General features: G+C 46.5%; 1 protein-coding gene across 1 annotated transcript in view; it reads right to left on the bottom strand.

The window, feature by feature from the left end:
* Positions 1 to 13,909, bottom strand: part of SCN5A (sodium voltage-gated channel alpha subunit 5) — a 218,687-nt gene extending 204,778 nt beyond the window's left edge. Inside the window, exon 1 of the mRNA XM_072851539.1 lies at positions 13,783 to 13,909. The gene's annotated coding sequence lies outside the window, so the exon portion shown is untranslated. The remainder of the gene's footprint in view (positions 1 to 13,782) is intronic.
* Positions 13,910 to 17,555: the final 3,646 nt, after the last annotated feature.

Here is a 17,555-nt window from a genome sequence, read left to right on the forward strand (position 1 = left end):
GAATAATACATGTAACTCAGGTGCCAGTGATAGAGTAGAAAGACACTGAGAAAACTGTAGCTAGATACATTGCTGGCCTTTTTAAAGACAAGAAGGAACTTTTCAAATACATCAGGAACAAAATATATCCTGTAAGTACTGTCAGGCACAACACCACGGAAAGGGCACAAATGTTCAATACATATTTCTGTTCTGTACTTGGGAAAAATCCATGTGATGGAGCAATAATATGCTGAGAATGACATTCTTTCCAATTTAAGAGTGATAAAGAAGTACAATATACACCAGCTTCTTTAGCTAGACTTTTAAAATCAACAAGTCAGGGTAATTGCACCCAAGAGTTACTACAGACTTGGCCAAGATGTACTCTGAATATCAGTGTTGCTTTCCTAGGTATTGGGAGAGTGTTGTAAAGCACCAGAAGAAAACGACAGTTGTGGCAGTATTTTACACGGATAAACAGAAAGATCTGAGGGACCGTCAGCCTCTCTGCTTTCTGAGCAAAAGAGCTGATGCAGGGCTTGGTTAATCAGGGCTCAGAGGACAGTAATATAATTTGATGGGAACATTACCCCTGTAGAGCATTTCAGTTCTGCTGTCCAAAACGCAAGGGTTATGGTGACAGATTAGAAAGGTTTAGGGAAGTATCGCTAAGGACAATTACGGGCTGGAAGACAGGCTCCTAGTAAATGCTACAGAGTGCTCAGTCATACCAAAGAGAAAGTGAAGGGATGAATTAATCACCGTACCAGCACCCTTGGACAAACACAGCTACAATACTACTACTCCACATATTACAGAGTACTTTGCAGTCTGTCAGACTAAGATAGAAGAAATCTAGTGGCCAGGAACTGGAACAAAAGAAAAATAAATCAGGTGTAATGTGCACACTTTAAAGAAAATAATTTAACCATGGTTTACCAAAGACTGATAATTTACCAAAGACTGAAGGATGGAAAATCCATTCCCCTCAATCCCTGTTTTCTAGATGGTATCTACTGTAGCTCAAACAATACTTATTATGAGAAGCCCTCTGCTGTTCTGGAAACAAGAGTAGATGATCACAGTTTTACTTTACAGTTTTATAATCTCTAAATTATGAGGTTGAGCCTAAATTTTATAGCCTTTTTTTTTAATCCCACTACCAAATGAACAGAAAGGCACAAGCCGAAATCCTGTACTGGGGCTTCAAAACACTGTACGACACTGTGTGTATGGAGCTCAGTTATAGAATGTGATGGGAGTAACGAGAAATCCAGTTAAAAACAACCAGATGCAACAGCAAAAAACAAACATTACTGCAAATCTAGACAGGCTCAGGGTCCCTCGCTGCAGAAAGATGGCTCAAATCTCTGCTCCTTTTCTGCTCCAGCGCCTGTCGCAGCCCGGCTGCCACTGGGGCTGAGTTACAGACAGGCGAGCGTCGCCTCGCGACACCACCTGATTGGCACCCAGCCTTCCAGGGAGTGGGAGATAGTCAGCCTAAAAATAGGCTGTCCTCTGTTTTGGCTCTCCCCTCCCTCCATCCCCCCGCAAAGGCACAGGGCTGGCGGTCCAGGGAAAAACATCCAGAAAAGCAGCAGCCTCGGTGGAGGCAGCCGGGCGGTATTTTTGGAGATGGAGGAGCAGGATGGGGTGCTATCAGGGTGATGCTGAGCATCGCGCGGGGGATCCCTGCCTCACCTCCCGCTTCTGGGAAAGAGTGATTTCCACCACCTTTAGCACAGGAGCTGCAACCCGAGCCCCCCCAGCCCCACTGGAGGTGCGGGGACAGAGCGGAGCCACACAGCCCGTCCCTGCCCTCTGAGATGTTGTCCCCAGCCGACCCACAGCCAAAGCAAAGCAGCTGAGCTTGGCTCTCGTGGCAGCTCCCGCGGCAGCTCCCCTGTTGTTCCCCACTTGGAAACTCTCTCCAGCCATCCCATTATCCTGAGGAGGCCTTTGCTTCAGCAGTCCGTGCAATTTCTGGTCCAAGGAACCAGCATTTACAGGCAGCAAAGCCTCACAGGACAGTTTTTAATAGGAATTTCATTGACATTGAAGATCTTCATAGGACTTTGATGAACACTTGAACTTTAGTCTGACATTTAAGTGCCTAAAACTCTGTATGAAGCCCAAATTAAGAGATCTTATACTCTGCTATTGATGCTACATACGCAGCTCTACAAAGATTCCAAACATCAGTAACATTTCAGAAAGCATTGGTTCTGCTTTTAACTGGATACGACAAGTCAAAATCAATTAGAGATTGATCTCAATTCTGCTTTTTTAAAAATTTATTTTTAGCGTGCAGTTCAGTAACCAAAGTAAAGAACTGCAATCAATGAAGCTAACTTACTTTTTAGCAAAGCTGTTGCCTAGATTATAAGATGTTTTGCAAAGTTTCCCAAGCTCGTAAAGGCAACTGTGTAAATAGTGTCACTTATTGAATTCTGCGGAGTGCTCTAACAGCAAGACTGACGGGTAGCCTAATACATTGTGTAGTTGCTATAAGCAATAATCTCCCATGCTAATCACAATTTTCACATTCATTAACATTATAGGAACCTCCTGAAAGAAATCATGTGCCAGGGACCCATTCAAACATATGTGAAGCTAGCTATGACTATAAAACTAGCTTTCAAACTGGTATTGGGAAAAACCTATCCAACATATTTTACATCCCACAGATCCAAATGTGCAAGGTGCTGCTTTTTGAGTCCTGCTTTGGGCCACATGGTCCTGCAAACCATTGTGTGTGTTCAGCTGCCACAATTTAAAATGAGCATGAAGTGATGGTGCTCTGCATTCAAGGTGAGATCTGGTCCACTGAAGTGGGAGGAGAAAATGCCCCTGTAAGAGCATTCCTCCACGTGTCGCTGCTCAGCTTGTTTCCTGCCTGAGCAGGACTTCAGGTAACATTGGGGATAGCTGAACAGACTCACAAAAGTTGAGGCAGTGTTACTCCTTGTAGCCACCCCCAGGGACCATCTCACCATAAAAACAGTACAGCTGGCACAATCCCCACCGTGGAAAATAAACCTGTTAACCATGGGGCTGATGGGGCTGGATGTTGGTGGCTTTATGGCCGTGCAGCGCTGGTCAGCAGCAGTCCCTGCTTTACAAAGCTGCTATCAGTCCAGGGATGAGAAGCTGGAAATGAAAGTGCCTAAGGGGAGTGCATGGGATGAGGAACCTCCCTGAAAAGGCTCGCCCATGCACAGGGAAATACCCTCTGCATTTTGGGGCACGAAGGCTGCTGGAGCTGATGGGGATGAGCTGATCGGGACAATGCTGATGGTCCCTCCAGAATATGTTTTAAAACATCTTCCTCCTGGTCTTGGAGACAAGCAGCCCTCCAAAATAACCCCTCTAACAGAGATAAAGCTTCTTAGCCAGGCCACCCGCTGCAAACCAAATCGAGTGCACTAGCTTGCCATTAATATACAGTATTTTCAGTGCTGGGTGTGCACATGCCTGTGTTTTCCCTGGCTTCTTGAGACCTTTTAAACTCCAAAAGAATGATGCATGCAGTTCCCTCCTGCTCCTTTCCTCCTAGAGGAGGCTTGGCCAGCATGGACACTGCAGAGAATGGGGCACAGCTCATGACACGCCTCTGCACTGGATCTGCTTGTGAGAACCTCATGATAGTTCCCAGCCTCACACTGTCATGATTTATCATTTGGGGTCAGAAGACCCTGTTTCGGTTCATCAAGAAAAAAGGCAGGCAGCACGCATGCATGTCGCTCCCCTAGCAAGATGCTTAAGAAAGATGACTATATGCCAATTATTAGCTCAGAACGCGCGCCTGGCTGTAAACATCCTATGCAATATATGGGGAAAAAAACATTTTGATCTGCAACCAACTGCAGAGGGTGGGTTTGATTTATCAGAGAAGGCAAAGGCTGTTGCAGAGCGGGGCGAGGAGGAGGGGCCCAAAGGTGGCTCTCGGCCACCTCTGTGCTCTTTGATCCCGGGGCCGTGCTGGCCACAGGCCAGTCCCCGCTGTGGGCTGTGTTAATCTGCGCTGGCCGCGGGTGCCTCCCGGCAGGCTCGGTGGCAGCTGGGGATTACCGGGGTCAGGGACACCCTCCATTTTCCCTTCCTCGTACCACTTGCAGCGATGGTCAGGGCAAGGGCTGGGGGAGAAATAGCTACAGCCTCATTGCAAGGGTGGACACATGTAGGGGGTGTCCTCAGTGTATCCCCTGCCGCCTCTCACCCCGGTTTGGACCAGCTTCTTGCAATAGCTGGGCACACATGTCCCATCTGACACCACAGATATGCCAGTTCCCAGCAAAATGGCAAGTATGGAACTGGTGGAGCTGGAAATTGCATTTTCAGTATCCCTGCTCCATTCCTCATTTATTTATTTATACATATATATATACATATGCACATATATATGGTTATTAATCCATACCTGATGCACGTAAGCAGGCAGAGGTGCCAATACAGTCAAACACCCCCAGACATGCAGGGAGAGCCAGCTGTAATAGTGCGTGGGGCAGGATTAGAGCAGGAGGACCATGGTCCTCTGGGACATCATCTTTGTCCCTCTCACCTCCTCTGGTCTTTCAACAGGACCACAGGCTCACTCACAGCTGGGGGCACCTTTGGTCCCTGACTCCTGACACCCGCGCTGAAGCAGACGGCACATGCACACCTATCCACAGCCTCCTGAAGCCAATGGGGATCTTTGGCAGGTCTGGATCAGGCACTAAATCCATATGATGGAGCCTTTTCAGATGTGACTTCAAAAGGGGCTGAAATCCCAGGATTTTGTTTCCAAGTTCCCTTTAAAACTACACAACTATAGCCTTCACCTGGCATTACTCGATCTCATGAGCCTGGTTGATGTAGGTTAAGCTGTCACTGGCCTGACAATGGGATACTAAACATAAAATACAATACAATATGGTATAACACAATAAAAATTCTGTGAACAAACACGTTACCTAAGTAATCTGCTTCCCTGTGGATCTCTGGTGGATTCATTGCTGTGGTTGAGTCACCCTACAGCCACTTTCTTACGTATGACACTCCTTTGAGTCTCTCTACTCTCTGTCTAGGAACATCCTTAAATAGCTGTTAGTCCTGAACCTCTGAATCAAATTGTCCAGTGGGTTCAAAAGCTACAGGATAGGACAGATACATAATGAGAGCAATGGTAAACCAACTGAGAAACTGAGCAACAAAAGATGATTTTCCATGGCTTGAGCAATGAATGACTAAATACATGGAAAATCATAATTTCCTGTGCAACACAGTAATTATGCTATTTCCTTCTTATATGTAACCAATCCAAGCACTAAAGGGATACAACAGACATTACATCTGGAACAATAGTTAATCAAAAAACACCTAAAAGACAGCTTTAGAAAATTCCAGGGAGGGAATGATGTTTCAAAATGTAATGCCAGATCCGAAGAAGTCAAAAGGAGCTTTACCTTTGGCTTCACCAGGCTCTGGATCAGGCCCTTAAAATAGTTCTGGAAATGTTCCAGAAAACTTATTTCAGGTACATTTAAGCTCTGTGCTTTGCAGCTATTCAGTAATTTTCACTGTTAGTGTTAAACTGTCCAGGGGACTTTTATGCTTGTAAACAAATCCTCCATGTCCCTTATGTTGCTTTTACATTGACGCTGCATCACTGACTTCAAAAAACAGTCTCCTGATTCACCCTGTTATGAGACAGCGAGCAGAATTAAGCACCAGAGATGTGTCTAAAAGCCTTGGTTTCAGATTCTGAACATCACTTTAGCTAATTAATAAAAGAAAACCACCGCCCAGAATCTTTCAATGTTTTCAGACCATAACCTCATATTCAGCCACTTGCTCTGTTGCCAGGAGTCTACAACCACCAGGACTTTTTTTTTTTTTAATTATTGTTATTGTTACTGTTATTTTGGGGGTCTTTTTTGCCGTTCTCCATATTTCTTTAAAAAAGGCAATGTGTAACCCAGTGCAGTGTTTCTAGGTTCTTTCTGGCCTGCCCTGAGAAGCAACTAAAAAGCAGAGAGCTTCGCTGGATCCTGACTATTGAGCTCACAACACACAGAGCAAGACTTGCCAGCCCAGCACCACTCAGGTTTCACAAAATGGGGAAAACATGGGGAAAGCTGGAGGAATCTTTTAATGAAAAGAACAATTTTTCACAGATGTAAGAGCACATCGGGAGCAGTGCTGCATTTCACAGCTACAGGAGAAAGCACGTTCTCCAAGCCATCCTGGGCAGCCAGAAGGACACCTGTACACCTTGCAGGTGCTTGTTCAGACACCGTGTGATCATGACAAAACTTTTGGGGGTTGTCAAGTTCAGGCAACTTCATAGAAAAGCAAACACAATGTAACTCAAGTGAAACTTCCACTAAGGGAAAAGGAACCCAAGAACTCAGAGAGTTTCTACCCCGATTTCATCCCCCTGTGAAGAATTCAGAGCCTTGATTCAAAACTGCCTGAACCCAGAACAAACAGGAGCACAATGGACCTACGGGAAATTTGTTCTCGACTAAAGTACTAAAGTACTTCTTTAGCTAAATACTGCTACAGAAGTATGAAGAAAGGATGGGGCAAGGGGGAAAAACACAGAGAGGATTTATTCTGCCTTTTTCTTCCCATATTCATACGTTGATTCCTTTTTTTTCCCTTTTAGCTATGACGTATGGTTTCATAACAACTATTTACTTTTCTGTCTTTATCTAACAGCTGTCTGCTGAGAAAGACGGAAAAATAAACTAAACGTTAAAAACGAGAGAAACTATTCATATGCAATGTATAATTGCATGCTATATTTAAATCTTTGTACATTATCTTTCAAATTATATTTAGTTTCAACAGGAGGGGGAAAAAAAATCCCCTTTACTTTCTAAAATTAGCAACAGAATTTGTATATTGTTTTCAAATACAACCACTCTTCCTCAGAAACTTTTGCCAGGGAATAGTTAATGGTAGGAGACAGGGAATCTGACTACATCAGATGTATTTTGACATTGGCCCACTAACAGTCACCTAGAGCAAAAAAATGGGGAAGTCCTCAGGGAAAGGGCTGTGTAAATCTGGATTACCTCCGCCAAAGTCAAATGAATCAATCTGGATTTACACCGGCAGAGCCAAGGAGGAGGATTCATGCCTCTGTTTGATGGACGCAGGGAAGAAAAGAGCTATGAGGACTTCAGCAAACCAGGGTAACTTTGTCACGCACTACAACTCTGAAGGGGTTTTTTCCCTAAGACACACACAGCACACGCCGGCAGCAGCCCCTGCACTCGCATGAATGCGAATTACACGCACGCATTGAGGGAGATTAGACCTCTCGACGTGAAACACTGTTGAAAAGAGATAAAGGACAAAAAAAAAAATTCTTAAGATACTTGCAGTGTTTTCCAGACCCTCTTGCTGCAGACACCGCTGGCAACGCCTCCGGCCCCTCCAGCAGCACGGGAGCCGCGCATAGTTCAATGTCAGAGGCTGGAAATCGGGCTTGGGAGGCAGCGGAGACGATGTGCTCGGCCCCAGGGAGGGAGAGAGGGCAGCTGCGTCACGCCGTCGCGCTGGCTGTACTAATATGGGGAGCAGCGGTGGCCAGAAATCCTCGTCCGGAAGGAAAGGACAACCCTTGTAACACGAGAGCCGGCGCAGGAGTGCGAAGCGGGGAGCAGACACACAACCGTGGGGGGCTTTGGAGGGTTTAGGACTTCCCCAGGCCAAGAGGATGGCACCGTTGGCTGCATCCAACATGGCAGGGAGGGGAACAGGCTTGGGTGCAGGGGGGTCCCTTCCCCACAGCACGCAGCTCCATCAAACACGGCATAATTACCCTGTTATAATCAGGCAGGTATTTAAAAGAGGCTTCAGTGTGATTTTATAATTGTGCATTATGTAACAGTTACTAACGTGTCAGGCCTCAGACAACACTAAATGCCTGTCTACAGGTCAGGCTGTAATACTTTAATGATGTGTTTCAGACCTGTTCAGTCTGGGCTGAAACCCTCTCAGTATTTCGCCTACCCCTTCCACCCCCATCCACCTCCAGGGGCTTCGGCTGCATCTCCAGCAGGGCAGCCGCTTGCAGAGCTTCCTCCCGTCACCAAAAACCTCCCTCTAACATTTCTCTCCATAGCCCCATGCCCACTTTTGGTAGCTACATCATGAGGAAAAACAAAAACTTCACCACAGAGTTACTCCTCTTTATGAGCTTTACATGATGGTGAGGGTTTTTTTTAATTTAATCATGACTTTTTTTTAAAGTTCATGCTTTTTGGGATTTCCCAGGGGCAGTGTCTGCCCTTGTACAGCCCGGCAGCAGAGATGCTCCTCGGAGGACTGAAATGAGCTGGCAGCAGGGCATAAAATCTGAGCTGGCTCCTACAGGGGTGAATTTTTGCTCACATAAAATCACTAGAAATGATCGCTCTGTGCTGTCCTGTTTTGATTACCCAGGACCAAGGTTCTGTACACCTGGAGCCGTGATGCACACAAAGCTTGTTAGACCCCTTTTCAGCATGCTGTAAGCCAGCCGGGAGGAACGGTAGCGTATTCAGCCACCGAGACACTAACAAAACCATCCATTTCTTTGGATGAAGTGACCATTTCATTATGATAAGAAAAAGAATGTTGGAAAAATCACTTTATAAATAATACAGTCTTTGAGAATGGATTTTGGCCTAAAATGTTAATATGCAATCTATCTCCAGCTAATGGGTCTTGAAATAATTTGTCCATGGGCAAGTTTTTCCATAACTTCTTTTTATAGAGAGTTTTCAATTTTCTCTAAAGCCTTTAGAAACAGCAAAACCCCCCCACAAAACTCCCCCCTCCCAGGACCCCTCCAAAATCACAAAACCTGGTTTACTGGTCAAAATCAGCCTGCAAATGCCATGAATATGGAGAGAGACTCCTTGCTTCTAACCCAGACACCTTACTTGTGCCCATGGTCTGCATTCAGTTACCTAACTTTTATTCACTTAAACATGAACCTGATGTCAGTAAGACTTTTTAAATATCCCATATTAATACTGGAGTTTGATTGAAATTAATAAAGCACAACTTGCAGAGATCTTCGAAATGATAAATTGGATGCAAAGCAGTTTTAGTACCTTAGGAATCCAGCAAGCTTTAAAAAGAATCTATAACTTGTTGGTAGGGCTCTCTAGCATTGCCGTAGAAAGCCTCTTTGGCAGAAGTTTAGTGAACCAGGAAAGTTCAATTCAAGCTGAAAGATGAAATAAATAACCTGGTTTAAAAAAGGACTTATTTTTTCCAAGATAGAAAAGAAAATCTTCTCATTTTAAAATTAAATTTAAAAAGGCAAAGGGAAAACTCAGAGCTTAACAGCATTTTTAATTTTTCTGCATGTTTTGGTGCAACGTTATTATTTGATGTGGGATATCTCTACCTTTAAAATGCTCTTGCAATATTATGATAAAAATAAAAAACAAGCCATTCTTGCCATGCAGAACTGTGATTAAAAAAGGCTTTGTTCATTACAAAGAGCAGGGAGGCATGTTTTTGCCATGAAAGATAAGAGATCTTTTGACATCAATGAAAATTTTGCACACAAAAGATTCACAAGGTGACCTCCTTGCAGGAGGCCAAGTTGCACCTCCCCAAAGGTGGGCGTGTTAGAAGAGAGGGAATTTTTGTCGTTCATTTGCTGTCTTTCCTGGGAATATGCCTCTGTGAACTGGGACTGATAAGAAACCTAAAAAGGAGGGGTACAAACCGCGATCATGGCAGCTGGTACTACATGCATTTAATAAAACCAGTGTGTGCACTCTGTCCCCAGCCTGCTTAGGGACTGGTAAATGTCTCCTCGTTCTTCTCCCAGGCTGAGATCTGGGATCTCACCCGCTGCAACCAGGCAGCCCGCAGCTGGTCCAGTAACACCATACCGGAATGAGTGGGAAATAAATAAGTAAACGCTGTTAATCTAAGGAAAAGAAAGTAAGGGTGACCAAGTCACCTGCAGCTACACTTAAAGAAAGTCACTGACTGTATAAAGGAGCAAAAGGATCCTCCACAACAAACTTTCTGAACTACCCGGATCTCTTTGGTGACACAAAAACTGCAAGAAGGAGAGAGGGGTTAGGGACATTCCAGTTCTGGAAAAGTTTTCTTTTCCTCATTATTAGTAACTCTAATTACTTTGAAAGAAGAGCAATGAGATAAAACCTGCAGAGCCAGAAATGTGACCTGATTTCCTTCCTGATTTAGAAACTGTCACTTTGCAAGAGAAACCCAAAGAGACAGAGCCAGGTCAAAGTGGGCCCATCAGTTTGGTTTGCAAAGTAAATAATAAACCAAGATCAATAGAAATATAACCAGGATTTTCTTTTAGTAGATGTTCATCAGGACGATGCTATTTAAAAGATAAACAAACACGTTTATCTATCTGAACCATTTGCAGTCATACACGACACTGTGGAAGAGATATTCACTATAAGCAAACAGGAATACACCCAACTGACTTTATGTATTTTCCTCCAGGTTAGACAGTAAAAGTGAGAAGCAATGTCAGAATTTCAAATATAAATTGCTTTATACTATGATTAAGGCCCTCCCTCAAGACAGGGTGTAAACAAAAAGCAGAAAAGTCAAGCATATACTTGAGTGATGCTGCTTCTGTGATACCTGAGTTTTATTTAACAGAACTGAGAAATTACTTGTTGCCTTTAACTACCAGAGCTATAATTTTCCAAAGTAATTCTTGAGGATGATTGGAGACAACTTACAAGGTAGCAATTTTCAGGAAGAACTGAGCACCCACCCTCTGAAAACAACAGGTCTCTTCTATGTTTTTCAAATTGAGCTTCCAAAAACTTAGGCATCTGAATAACCTGTTCCTTCTGAAAAGCATGACCAGGATTTCTGAACAACTGCCCAGCATAATTTAATATGCAATCCAAAATGTTCTGTGCAGAGCACTCCTTCAAGATACTGAACAGAAGATGGTAAGAAGGAAAGGAAAGGGGAAAGGAAAGGGGAAAGGAAAGGGGAAAGGAAAGGGGAAAGGAAAGGGGAAAGGAAAGGGGAAAGGAAAGGGGAAAGGAAAGGGGAAAGGAAAGGGGAAAGGAAAGGGGAAAGGAAAGGGGAAAGGAAAGGGGAAAGGAAAGGGGGTCAATCCCTGTCTAATATAATAAATAGGATTTTTTTTAAGAAATTAAAACTAGCTATATTTCATAAATCTCCTATGCCCATCAGGATGTCATTTCCTATCAGTACATTCTAAAATATTATTTTGGCTACACATTTAAATCAAGAACACAGCAACTACTCAACGTTTTTCTGTAGCTTGTAAAAGTCCTGGAGGTGTTAGCTGGTGCCACAGGTGTTAGTCCGTCATAGCGAGAACCGAGGCCAGTTTCTGATTCAAGTCAGGAATATAATGCTTTCAACTCTGTTGCAGTTTTAAAGTCTGTACTCATAAGCTGTCATTCAGAGTCAGGAAGCCTCACGCTCTACATACACCCTTCATGGTCAAGGTATTTAGGCTACATACCCAATGATGCAACCGAATACCTTCATGAGCTCTGACGAATGATTAAGGGTATGAAACAATATCAGTTCTCTACCATACTGTACAGAGTTTTTGCATGCTTTAAATCTGCAGGACTCCTCACAGCATAAACTACTTCTCCGTGCAAACACGGGCATCAGAATCTGACCCTTTGTGTTTGTAAAACACTTGGAGAGTCTCAGCCAGAAGTACAAAGCTGTATTATGAATGGATTCAGAGTGAGTGTCAAGAACTGAGAAAAAACACATTACAACATCGAACTCCAATCATGTACAAGTTAAGTAATATATTCATCTATGATTATTTCTGGCAATACTATGATCTGCCTCATACCAAAGGTTACATAAACTCCACTACTTAAGGCTGAGACTTATTGGCACATTAATCTAAAAATATCACAACTTACAGGACAGGCTTCTATTGCTTAAATGTTGAGACACTTGCCCCCAGAAGACATGCTTTTTTTTCTCTATTTCTGAAGCTCGCTGTCAGCCATGTTTGCCATTTGAAAAGGCTACACCAGAAAAAAAAAATATTCCCCAAATAAGTAGACATCAGTCCAATCCCATTTGCATCATTCCCATCCTGTCCTGACACTGGGCTCCTCTAAACTTTTTTCGGCACCAGACATCTCATCGGAGGCAATGCACTCAAACCAACAGCAGCGACACTCTCAAAACCACCACTTTCTTGGTCCATTAGATCAAGGGAGTTTCACTCCTCACTGCCTCACAGCTCTGACCTTTCCAATTCTCTGCCACCAAAAGCTTATAGGATCTGCCGGATCCATCTGCAGCTCCACCTGGCCTGCTTTCCCACGCCAAAAGGACGGATCAAATATACGTGTCTGAAAACACATCCCTGCTTTCTCTTCATACCAGCCGGGAGGGAACCCCCCACCACTACCGGTTTCAAAAGAGAGGAAGCCTCCAAGACCACTTCTGCAAAGCCCCGAAATCCTGGGAAATCACAGCAAAATGAACTTCAGCACCTTGGACAGGACACACGCACGGAAAATCGCCGAAATCGGCCCATCGGCCCTGAAAATGCTGCGCCTGGACGTGACCCTCTAGGACACATCTGCGGGCCTGTTTATTTTTAGTATTGACAAATCCTCTTTGAATCGCCGCGTTTATTCCACCATCCGCCCTGTATTTCGGGAAGAGCTGCTCGCCAACCCGGCGGTGGGAGAAATTGGGGCCAACAGCTCCGGATCCGACGCCCGTCTGCAGGATCAGCGGCTGCCCCAGTTGCAACTGGAAAAGCTCGGCTCAAGCACTCACAAAGCTCAGCTCATCCTTTCCAGGCAAAACGAGACCTGTTGCCGTAGGTGTGTGTGGCTCGTGTGTTTCTCTGCTTTCTAGAAGCTGATCTCCACCTCCTCACCCAAATCTCCAGGAAAAATAAAATAAAAAGGTCTGATTTATTCCCATTGCAGCCACACTTTGGTTGCATAAGTTTTGCTTTAATTTAGCTTTCATTCTCTCTCACAGTGCTCCCAGTATGCCACTGTTCCCCTCGGGGCTGCCTTGATAACATCATGATCACCTTGCCGGAGCGCAGCACAGCTCTCCCCCTTTTTCTTTTATTTGCATAAGCCAAGTCGAGTTTTTAATTTGTGCCAGTAAAAACTCCAAATGTTTTAAGCAGAACTACTCTACAAACAGCTTTGAGGTGAGTGGTGCCGTTAAGACATATACTTAAAATATGTCAGTTCTTACAACAAGTAATACCAGTAATATTGTCATGATACAGGAGAACGATAGATTTTCCCTGCCAACGCAAAAATACCCATTCTAGTTCATTTCTTCCTTTCAAAACGTGCCACTAAATTTCCCCTCCAACACATCTGACGCCACATGACATTAACCGAACAATTTGCAGAGTATTTGCTGTGTTGTTATTTCTTCCCGGCACTTCTGAGTGCGGAAGAGAGATGGAAACTAGACCAATTCCCCACCAGAGTTACCCTTCGACAGAAAAATATACATCCCTCTAGATATCCTCCGCTTTTACACCCCGGCGCAAGCTTTGCTGAGCCAACTTCTCTCTCCTCCAGCCCCCGGTAGCCTCTCGCCACCCTGCCCGGACGGGACGGCCGCGGTGCCGGTGCCACCGCTCCTCCCGCCTCGAGGGGAAAGTTCGGGGAAGGGAAAATCCCGGCACTACCAATTCCTCCTCCACCACACGCTCGGCACCGGACGTCTTTTTGGTTTGGTTTGGTTTTTTCTTCTCCCTTTTTCTTTATTATTTTATTAACAAGCAAACAAAAAAGAGAAACTTACATTGGTTTATTTAATTTTTCCTGCTAAACCAAGAGTCCCAGAGCCACTTCATTGTATCCACAGAGTTTTAGTCCCCGAGCGGCACCGTCCCGCGGGAAGGGCCCGGCTGCTGGGCGCGGAGCGCGCTGCCCGCCCGCCGCGGAGGGCGCATGGCTCGGAGCCGCCGCGCCGTCTCTGCGGCTGCCGCGGGAGCGCAGCCCCGGCCGGGCGGCGGGGGCGGGCGGCAGGGAGGAGGGAGGCACCGCCCGCCCCTCCCCGCCCCGCCGGGCCCGGGCGAGCCCGGCCCGGCCCGCAGCGCCCCCTGCCGCCGGTGGGGGAGGGCTCGGGGAGGGGGAGGGGAGCGGGAAGGGAGGAGGAGGAGGGGGAGGAGGGATGGGCAGGGGCGAGGGGGAGGAGGAGCGGGGGGAGAAGGGAAGAATGGGGAGCGGGAAAGGAGGATGGGGAAGTGGGAGGGATGGGGAGGAAGAGAGGAGGATGGGGAAGTGGGAGGGATGGGGAGAGAAGAGAGAGGGGAGGGAGGGGGAAGAGGGAAGGGTGGGGAGGGGTAGAGAATAGAGAGGGGGAGGGAGGAAGGAGGGAGGGATGGGGAAGAGGGAAGGGTGGGGAGGTGTAAAGAGTATGGAGGGGAGAGGGGGAGGGAGGGGGAGGAGGGGAAGGAAGGAGGGAGGGATGGGGAAATGGGAGGGGTGGGGAGGAAGGAGGGAGGGATGGGGAAGAGGGAGGGGTGGGGAGGGGTAGAGAATAGACAGGGAGAAAGGATGGGGAGGAAAGCAGGATGGGGGAGGGATGGGGAAGAAGGATAGGCAGGGGTGAGGGGTGGGGAAGGAGAAAAGATGGGAAAGGAAGTGGGGTGGGGAGGAAGGAGGGACGAGGAGGGCTGGGAAGAAGGGAGGGATACGGAAGAGAAGGGTGGAAAAGAAGGCAGGAGAGGGGATGAGGGAGGGCTAGGGAGCAAGGTGGGGTAAAGGAGTCTGGGGAGAAAGATGGGAGAGCGAAGAAGCAGGGATGGAGCTGCAGTGGAAGCTGGGGGTTGCCACAGGGGGCTTGGAGGGAGAGTTCGACCAGGGCGAGGGGACACAGAGGAGAGGAGAGCCTCTGGGGAGCAGGACAGGGCAAGGTGTCCCCAACACACAGGGGACGGAGGCAGGTGTGACCAGTGCCAAAGCTGGACCCTCTGTTCACCCCACGGACAACCGAACCCAACGCCTCCTGCAGCTTCCTGCCCCCGAGTGCCTCAGGCCTTAAGGAACAGATGCCTGGGTCACGCTTACAGGGCAGCAACCCCAGTGAGCAGGAACAGCGGATTTTACCAAAAATAAGCTGCCCAGAAATGTCTGGGAAGGGCGTAGATGGATGCTCATAGGTGGAGAGAGGGGTGGCAAGAGTTTGCTGGAAATATTGAAGTATTCAGGGTGGTAAAACTTGAAGAAACTTCCGGAGAACTGCAAAAAGACCTCAAAATACTGAGCAAGGTAAAATAGGAGGGAGACGGGCATCGCTTTGCTGGCTCAGTGATAGGTTGTGAAGTGGCTGTTACCACTCCAGAAAGAGTCTGGGGCTGTAATAAACACTCCTGTGAAAGCATCTCAGGGCTTGGTAGTGATGAAAGAAAGCAAGTGCTGGGAAAGGAGCGGATCATGTAGGAAAAAACTGAGGCGGCTACAAAACAGCCCAAAAATGCAGCAGTAGCCCCAGGAGGGTGGATGGAGAGCAGGTCTCCATTCAAGAACAAGTTCACGCTCAAAGAAGTTATCGAGTGAGGGACTCAAAGTATGCAAAGGTGCAGAACTGGAAAAGCAGCAAATGAAGAAGTGTCTCACAGGGAGGAGCAGGGTGAGGAAGAGGAGGAGAGAGGCAGCTGAGAAGAGGGGGTAGAGGTCAGAGACTGGAAAACAAAGACTACAAATGAAGGGAGATGGAGGGGAATGAAGACTAGGAAAGGCGGAGGAGGGTGGACATGAGCTCCCTGGTGGGAAAACAGCCTGTGAAAGCCTAGAGCAGTGCAGAGGCGCAGAACGATGTGCGAGGTAGGAGATAAAGGAAGGCAAATCCTCAGGGATTTAGTCACTCACCGTGAAGCTGAATGGTGGCTGTGCAAAGGGAGGGATGTTCTCACGAGGACCCAAAGTGGACAGAGGGGGGTCATGTCTTCAACACCAGAAAGGCAAACTGTGAGTCCTTGGCAGCTCAGTCCCTGCTGTTGAACCCCTAACGCTGTGCCGGCACATCTCTGCAGGACATCTCTACCTTACAAGAGGAACAGCTTTTTTTTCAGTGGAGTTTAATGGATTTTCAACAACATTTTAAGTTCAACCAGAAAAAGGAATTCACATCAGAGCAAAAACGCTGCGTAGGGATTGCTGCTGGCCTGAGCCCAGCACAGCCCTGGTAGAAACCCTCCTCGCTGGGATGGCCATGGTATGGTCCCACCATGCAGATGCTCTCAGCACCTAGAAACACCCCTAGCGCTGGGGCAGCAGGTCCAGCATCATTGCAGGGGGCTCAGACCTGCACAGACTCCGACCATGGAGCCATGCCCTTCCTCACTTCTGAAAATGGTACTTCCTCCCTCTAATGACCCAAACAGCTAAAAAATATTCTTGAGGCCTTCACAGGGGAGCTGGGCTGGTGCAGAGAGAGAGCAGGAGAACCTATTGCTTCTTCCTATGCAGGAGGAGTTAATAGACTGCCTTGACTGTGGCATAACGTTCTCTGTGCTGATGACAGGTGAAGACGTATGTTTTGGGGCTGACTTACGTGTGTATGCATTGGAGGGAATTTTTGGGTTGGTATATCCTCACCTGTGCTTTCACAGACCAGAGTTTGCCTCTGCAGGTTGATGTTACACAGACATTGCTGGAGCTTTAACTTAAATTCAGAAATTTCATGTGGAAGGGGCCTCAGCAGCTAAAGGTAAATATTTTAGTCTCTTCCATCCAGTTCTTGCTCCGCTCACAATCCATGAATGAAGATCCTCATCTCTGTCCTCCCTCCTTCCTTAGTAATCTCAGTAGCAATGGTCTCAGGGTTGATCACAGAAATGAAGTGGGAGTGGACAGGGGGAGCCAGCAGTGTCCCAGTGGCACAGGTTTAGCGTCACAGCCAGGGAAAGGAGAAGAAACCCATGAGCTTTCACTCAATGTAATGTCCCATCCACTGTCCCATCTCTTGTCTCTCTTTTGCAGTCTGCAATATGTAATGCTACTCTAAATTTTCAACTCTACCACTTGTTTATGGAGGGAGGAAATACTGTTGAACCCTGGTGAAGCACCAGGAAGATCTGTCTCTGTTTCATCTGTCTTTAGAAATTGAGAAATTATTCCTAATTCCAGCAAATCCTCATTCCCGTAATAATGAAATCAGCTCAGTCTAAACCCAGCTTATAGAAAACACCGAGCAATATTTACAAAGGAAATAAGATGAGTAAAAGGTAGGAAGAAGTACAGGAGGAGAAAGCTACCTGTCAAATTTATTCCATGCTAGGAGCAGGACTGAGATGGTTCCCTGATTTCCTACCACCTAGTTCAGCTCGCAGCCCAGAAAACCGTCCCTTCCCCCAGTTTTCAGTTCAAATATGTACATGTTATTAGGGTACTTGTTTCTAAATTGCCTCCCTTTGAGCATCGCTTCAGAAGACACAGAAATGTAACCCAGGAGCATACGCTGAAGGCAGTGCTTCAGGTGTGGGTTCTGGGTCTGTGCAGCATCAAATTCATGCAGCAAGTGGGGAGCATCCTTGGCACAGGAGCAACTCGTAATGCAAACACTAATCA

This window comes from Ciconia boyciana, chromosome 2 (genome assembly GCF_034638445.1).
Source record: "Ciconia boyciana chromosome 2, ASM3463844v1, whole genome shotgun sequence".
Lineage (NCBI taxonomy): Eukaryota > Metazoa > Chordata > Aves > Ciconiiformes > Ciconiidae > Ciconia > Ciconia boyciana.